Raw genomic sequence first — 6,000 nt, forward strand, 5'->3', positions numbered from 1 at the left:
ATGGTTTGAAAAATCTAGAGTAATTCAGCGCAGCGCAAATTGCTGTTTGGCGTTACTCTGCCCCAGGTCAGCGTTTCATGGATGGACCGTGGGTGCTCCAACACATCAAATTATGGATTATGGTGCATTCCCAGATTTACCATTACTGGTAGACTGGTAATACATCAAATTGGTATATCATCTCTGGTGAGGCGTAACGAGGAGAAATAAAGATATTTCTCCTTGTAACACATTCTGCTGCAGACATTGAAAGAGGAAAATGCCTCAGAGGATTGTTTTTGTGCAGCAAAGTATCCCTTCCTGCACAAAAACAATCCTACTTACAACGTAGCCACTCTTGCATCATGGTGTAAAGAAGCCTGGGTTGGCACTATGCAGCACATTGTGCGCCAGTGCAAGGAAAAGACAGGAATGTGTCATTTAATGCCCTTTCATGCAGCTCAGCTAATTGGCTTCTTGATTTCTTAATAAATGTGCCCTCAACTTTCCAGCACATAAGTTGTGTTTTTTTCCACTTGTATGTACTTAGTGCATGGGCGTTCCCAAGCAACCAGCCATGGGTTTTAGCACGAAACCCTATCTACTAAAAAAAGAGATGGATTTTGCGTCAAAAAACAGCTTCCATTTCAAATAGGGGCTATCAAGGTGAAAAGCTTTTATTTCTCCTTCCTTTTCCGACCTTGCATGTGTGCTGCACTGTACTGCTCATATACAAAGTGGGAAAAGTTAAGAAGGTAGTCTAAGCATTGTGTTTTGTACTGGAAGGGTACCCATCTGGTGCAAAACCTATGCTAATCTCACACAGACATCCTTGCACTATTGAGCACTAGTGTGCAAGGGTATGTGCATGGTGCACAACTTCCTAATTGTGCACCAGCGCTATGGAGAGGGGAGGGGAGTGCCATATAGCTCTCCTTCTCATGCAGTGCAGCATTTAAGTCTGCGGCACAGCGTGAGAATTTGGTAAATAGACCTCATAGAGGACAGCAGCATTGAGGCATTTCATTTTATCGCTGCAGAGAGACAGAAACTGTCAGTGACCCCAGAGACTAGACGAATGCCTCAGCCCTGGACCGCCTCACCAACAGCATGGTGAGAGCTACCCCAACGCTCCAACGTACCACAGAAAGTGTGCTCATGGTGAGTACCTTCCTCTGTCACTTCACATCTTTATCAATCGCACATCAACTTCTGGAGCCAGTACAAGACACGCGCAAACATCAGTACAATGTAAAGATGCGCGCACTGACCAACCACCTTGGTCAGGTGAAGAATGTTGCTGCTCTAGGCCACCAGAGCTGCCAATGGGGTACAAGGACTTCAGTATAACTACTGACAACAAGAGTAAGCCAGAGGCTGGGAAGCTCTACTCATTACATTTTCCTAATAATATTGCTGTAAAGTTTACCGGAGTCACTGAATCAGAGCTCTGTTTGCTGCGTCTATTGGTGGTAGAGTCTGCCATTTTCTTGTAGTAATCACATGACACCTATATCCGTCTGTAGGGTGGCCACCTTAAGGAGACAATAAAATCCGCCTTTGGGCACGTTTTGGGATGCTGGGAGGGCTACAAGGACTACAGTGCAAGTAGTCCTTTGTATTCTATTTTTTTAAACTTATCATTCAGCTCCTATTTTAAGCAGCTTTCCTTATGTTTCAACCTGCATTTGTTCTTTTAAGTTTAAACTAAATGGGGAAAAAATACAGGATTTTAGGGGCATATTATCAAGAACGACGTTAAAATTATCGCCGCTTTAGCGGCAGAAAACTGTCGCTAAAGCAGCGATAATGGGCTTGATAATATGCCCTGGAGAATTCCAATAGAAGCCCATGTTGACACCAGAACATGGGCTTCTATGGGAATTCCCTAGAGCATATTATCAAGCCAATTATCGCCGCTTTAGCGGCAGTTTTCTGCCGCTAAAGCGGTGATAATTTTAACGCCGTTTCTTGATAATATGCCCCTTAATGATTTCCCTCATTTCTTTTTATGGGTTGCGGCAGGTAATACTAGACTGTCTGGTAAAATACTGGCCAGATGCAACCCACCACCTACCCCAGAGCACCACAAGCATTCATGCCCTCTGATGCTGGGCTCTGTGAAGTTGATGAATAAGTGGGAGCTGGCACTCTCGAAGAGAGACTTTGTTGCTGCCCAGAACAGCTCTGTGACCCCAGAGACTGTACGGACCCACCTGTGCTGGACCTCCTCACCACAGCTACACACATCGCCCCCCCACATGTCGCAGAAAGTGCGATCAATGCAAATCCCATTGCTATAGCGATTTTAATAAAAATGGGTAATTGCATTAACACGGTGTGATAACACATTGCAAATGCAAGATATTTCATTAGAAAGTTATTATTTATTTTTATCATAAATATTGTATGCCTAGATTTAAAAATGTTTGTGTTGTCTGCAGACATCTCCCCCTGCACGCAGTCATCTCTCTGCCCCATTTCCCACCTTTCATTCAGTATACAGTAGATATTCTGTAAACAATCTTTGAAACACAATGTCCTTCTCTCATGTTGTACAACTTCCGGGCATATTATCAACGGCCAGCAATAATTATCGCTGGCCGTGCTTAGCAATAATTTTGTTATCGCAGGCTATCTCTGGAATTTGTTGCCCTGGTAGCGCGTTATTAACAACACGTTTCTCCAGGGCAATACAAATTCCAGAGATAGCGAGGTTATCGCAATTTTGCAGGGAACTTCGCTGGTTTTCCAGTGATTTTCCCTGCAAAACGTCGATAACCTTGCTGCTACGATCCACAGGGTCGTATCAGCATAATCCACCCCAATGTTAGGGATAGGTAAGTCTGCATTTTGCAGACGTTAGTTTTTGGAGAAAACAGCGGTTTTCTCCAAAAACTAACGTGTGCTAAAATGCTGGGGTAGCCTTGTAAATATAGCGAAGCAAATATCAGCGATATTTGCAAGGTAGTCCATCCGGGGTACGCCCAGTGACAACCACTTTGCCTCTCATTAGAGATGCAAAGGAAGGCGTTGGGAAAAAGGGTGCTAACATGCGATTATGCGGAGATAAAGCCCTTGTAAATATGCTCCATAATGCTTTGTTCTCGAGCTTCGTTTTCATGCTTTGCTAGGAAAGAGAATGTTTTCTCAAGGCCTCACCTATTGGGACTACAATGTGATCCTCGGGGGTGTTTGACCATGATATTGTAGCACGATTTATACTAACCATAAGCATACCTGCCAAAATTTAGAAGAGGAAAATGAGAGATAAAAAAATATATAATCAAAAGAATTAATGTCCCGTGTCTATTGAAGCAGAAGAAATTTCAAACGGAAGACAGCCAAATAATGGAATTTCTTTCTTCGAAAATTGTGACTTTTCTTCCTGAATCTGGAGAATTGACAAGTATGCATACGTTGTTTAAGTAGCACGGGGATCGGGTCAATTGACATGTTTGCATAAGTTGTTTGAGGAGCACCAGAAATGGGAAATTTGAGCTGTTTTATATGAATCTGTGGGATAATGCTGACAAATGTGATTTCAAATTGTATCTTTCTTTCTTTGATGTGATTGGTTGAAAGCTATTTGGAAGCTAAATAGCTCATTAAAAACAAGCCCAAACTAAGGGGCATATTATCAAGGGCCAGCGATAAATATCGCAAAGCGCGCTTAGCGCTTGCATATTTATCGCCGGCTATCTCTGGAATTTATCGCGCGGTTAGCGTGTTATCAACAACACGCATCGTGGAGGCGATAAAAATTCCAGAGATAGTGGGGACATTGCCGTTTTCCATGGTGGAAAACGGCGATATCCTAGATGATAGGGCCTGTGGTCTTAGCCACACAATCCACCCCCCATGTTCGGTATGCCTTAGTCAGGAATTTAACGGACGTTAAATTCCTGGGTTAAGGCATACTTAACGTGATTTTAAATATCGCTAACCCTCCTTGTCAATATGACGAAGCTGGGTTAGCGATATTTTCCCAAGGGAGTCTTGTCAGGCACGCCTCCTTTGCATCTCATTAGCGATGCGATAGGAGGCGCTATTGCAAGGAAACACGCGCTACCGTGTCCTTGTTGATGATGCGATAATATTAACGCTGCTTTTCGCCCGAAAATGGGCTCTAAAGTGCCGATAATATTATCCCCACCACTTGTTTGTATGCCCCTAAGTTGTGAAAAAGTTATTTGGGATCAGTGATGCTCTAAATAATTGAAGCACTTTTGGAAGGAATGCTATCTTAACTAAGTTCAAGTGCTGACTTGTTGAGAAAAGATCTTTATAATTTAATCATGAAGTCATATTTTTTTTGTATACATGCCTATGTTCTTCAGTCAGTGTAATACCCAATCATTTTGCCCAGTCTGTGAGCCCGGCATCTGTATCGTTGAGAAAACCCTTAACTAACATCTTTATTTTGTCTACATATAAATGTTATCCTGAACCTTCAAATAGTAGCTGTTAAATTGTGAAAACTGGTATAACTGGTTCATTGGGACACACTGGAACGTCATCAGCATATGGCCATATCTTAAAGGAGCAGCCATTTGTACAAACAGCAGTATCGCAGCTGGTGCACCATTTGTTGCATAATTGGCTCCATGTTGAGCACACAAAAGGGGTCGGGGCATCTTTTGCACTTCCGTTTACCGTAAATTGCTCCAATGATTGGCCAATGAGCAAAACTGTTTGTGTTCATTTTCATAGTCATGTTTGCAATTAGTTTTGGAATACCCAATTTGGTCCATGACTGCTCTTCAAAAAATTTAGGAAAAATCATTTTTCACCTACACTATTGAGAGAAGTAAGAGCTGGAAAATGAATGGCCCAATCCGGCAATCACAAAAGGGTGTAAATAATGCCCTCACCCACTCAATGAGTGGCATGCTTCATCATAGGGCCGCTGCGACTCCCTAGTGCAGGCCAACATCCAGAGTGGAGCGCTGAAAAAGAACAGAATATAGAAAAGAAAGAAAAGAAAGAAAACATACAGTAGGGCTCCCTCACGCCGAGAAAAATATTAAAACTGTCTGGTATCCACTATCTTTTTTATGGATCCCACCTGACAGGATTAAAAGTTCACAATCAGGGTATATGGGCCAGCAACAACACCATTACCCTATCTGCCGTATCAACATGTTTCTGTCATAGATGAACACCCTTCTGGGTCGTTGGCATTCGTCAGGATACGGATCCCTAAGAAAATGTTTTTACATATACGTACCTTCCTAGTTTTATCATTCTATGGTAGGGAACTCTTACGGGGCTTCAAATGCCCTTTATTTTTTGTAGACACAGCATCTCTGTACTTATAAGGGAATTGTAGAAATTACAGTTAGCAAATGTTAACATGTCAGCTCCTAACCTCCCTCCAGTTGTGGCTAAACCCTCATACCTCTCAAGGTTGATATGGTAGGCCTCCTTGTGTGTGTTCCCATTATATGTAAGAAATTAAAAAATATCTACCTGTGTATATATACAAACCTCTGTTCATATATATTTCTCTCTCCACATGACTCAAGTTAACAATGGTGAATGTGAGCCCCGCCCACTAGTGGCCCCAGCTTTTCACATGTGTCTTATGCTACCCGGTGAAAACTACTTACCTGAGTTTCATCAATGGTGTTCTTGACTCGGGGACAGAGTGGGAACTCCGTCCTGTAGTCACACTCTGAAATAAAACTAGGGGGCATATTATCAAGAAATGGCGTTAAAATTATCGCCACTTTAGCGACAGAAAACTGCCACTGAAGCAGCGATAATGGGCTTGATAATATGCCCTTGAGAATTCCAATAGAAGCCCATGTTCTGGTGTGAACATGGGCTTCTATTGGAATTCTCACGGGCATATTATCAAGCCCATTATCGCCGCTCTAGCGGCAGTTTTCTGCCGCAAAGGCGGCGATAATTTTAACGCCGTGCTTGATAATATGCCCCATAGTCTTTTTATCATGGTTGTATGTTGCCAATATCTCATTCCTTCTGCCATACATTCTAGGTGACCCAATCTTGGAG

This window comes from Triturus cristatus, chromosome 4_2 (genome assembly GCF_964204655.1).
Source record: "Triturus cristatus chromosome 4_2, aTriCri1.1, whole genome shotgun sequence".
Taxonomy (NCBI): domain Eukaryota; kingdom Metazoa; phylum Chordata; class Amphibia; order Caudata; family Salamandridae; genus Triturus; species Triturus cristatus.